We start from the raw sequence: 2,254 nt of genomic DNA, 5'->3' as shown, positions 1-2,254 counted from the left end.
CTGGAACCCTGTGCCTCACATGTGCGAGGCAAGTGCTATACCACTGAATCACAAGCCCCAAGCAGTCAGCAATATTTACATAGTCATAATCCTGTAGACCCAGATACTTATTTAACCAAGAATTGTTATAGAAGAATTGAGGAAAATAAAAGATCTGGGGATGTGGGGTGGGGGACCAAAATAGAAGAAAGTGAAATTCTCAACTATTGTAAAAAAAAAAAAAAAAAGTCAATAGATGGTATCTCATACTGTTAAGTAAGTAGCTCTTTAGGCATGGTATTTAGATGTAGAAATCAAAAGAAATAGCTAAAGTCACATAAAATGACTACTTCTTCTTTTTGAGAGAGAGAGAGATTTTTTAATATTTATTTTTCAGTTTTCGGTGGATGCAACATCTTTATTTTATGTGGTGCTGAGAATCGAACCCAGCGCCCTGCACATGCCAGGCGAGCGCGTTACTGCTCGAGCCACATCCCCGGCCCAGAAAATGATTACTTCTCAGAAAGGTAATGCAGGGGCTGTGACTCGGGGAACTGCTGTCATTTGCTGTAAGTCATGCTTTGGTATTATTTTATGTTTAATTTTCTCTCTTTCTGTCTCTCTCTCTGTGTGTGTGTGTGTGTGTGTGTGTGTTGTGTGAGATACTGTGGGAAGAAAATGTTTTTTCTTTGATTCCAAGTGAAGAGGAATCACAAAGAGACCACCACTTCATATCATGATTCAACTACAAACTTAGACCTCACCTTTGATTATCTGAGCTTAGCCTCTGTGTGGGTGAAGTAGGTGGCAGAGAGGAAAGGGCCTTGAGTCTTCTAGATGGTAACCTCTGATGATGTGAATTAATGTGTGCAGGTGGCTTTCAACTGGACAGCTAATTTCTGCAATATAGGAAATGACTGTAATTTCTGTTTCTGCATCTGGCCTCAAAAGAAAAAGTGGCCCCAATTGCCTATTGAATTTATGGAGATGAGATCTCAAGTATCTTAGGATAATTGTTGGATGAAGGGACAGGCTTTGCCAGAAAAGCAATTTTTGTACTTCCCCCTCTCATAAGGTACTTTGAAACAATTTTTCTATTTAAAATTTTTAAAGTACCATATTTTTAAAAATCTCTGTTCTCACTGTGACTGGCTTGTCGTTGTTAATGCACTTTAGCTTTAATCCCAGTTTAGTTAGTTTACCACGATAGGATTCCATGTGGCTAGCAGATTCCTTTCTTATTTGTCCTGCTTTTTGTGTGTTTGTCTTTCTACCTAGGTCCCAAGTACATCTCCTGATCATTAGGAAATGCTTCTATGCTTCTTTTTACTGTTACTCATCTATCTCTTTTATCACCTCCCTAAACCATTTGTGTGTGTGTGTGTGTATGTGTGCGCGTGTGTGCGTGTGTGCTCATGAGCCTATGTGTGTGCATATGTATGTGTGGTTGTTTTGCTTCACACTCCCACATTTTTCTCTCTATTGTCCATTCATTTAAGAAGTATTCATGGAGCAGCTATAATATGCATTAAAACATGACACTCCCTGATACATGGGCTCTTAACAGTCTAATTGAGGTGACATACAAATGATGAATAGAAATAGTAATTAAGTATAGTTAATGATATAATGACAAAATTATTTCTATACATGATGAATGCTACAGGATTAAAAAAATAAAGATAATATGTTCTTATTGTAAGAAATTTGCAAAGTAAAGAAAGTATAAAAAGAATAAGAAAATCAAACTAGACTATGTAGGTTGGAATCCCTACTCTGTCATTATGAACTCTATAGCCTTGGGCAAGTTGTATCACTTCTTTGAGCTCCACTTTCTTTACCCGTTAAATGAGGATAATAATATTATGTCTACCCCAGAGGGTTAATTGGCTGACCACAGAGCCTAGTAAACACAGGTAGTACTAGTCACAGTTATTACTACTGCCATCAGCTTTTTTGGTACATGGTCTTCATTTTTTTTCCCCTGGGATATATTTCACGCCTCTTTATTGTGTTTTTATCTATATTTCCATTTTCCTAGTTTATTCTCTATTTGCTAAGCTTGTTAATGTCATTTCCCCTCTCTTTTATAGTTTCTCTATTTTCTCCTTTTCTTTTCTACCTATAATTGTTCCTTCTTCCCATTATTTTGCAAGTAGTTAGATATGCAAGAACTATTTCATGAACTGCTATTAAGTCCTAGGGAAAAAGAAAATAGAAGGTGAAAAAAATTCATTCATTTTCAGAATATTTGCTTATATAGGGAAATGCTTTG

Source organism: Marmota marmota, unplaced genomic scaffold (genome assembly GCF_001458135.2).
Source record: "Marmota marmota marmota unplaced genomic scaffold, marMar, whole genome shotgun sequence".
In the NCBI taxonomy this organism is placed as follows: Eukaryota; Metazoa; Chordata; class Mammalia; order Rodentia; family Sciuridae; genus Marmota; species Marmota marmota.
The sequence above is the reverse complement of the archived record's forward strand: the minus strand, read 5'-3'. Positions refer to the sequence as shown.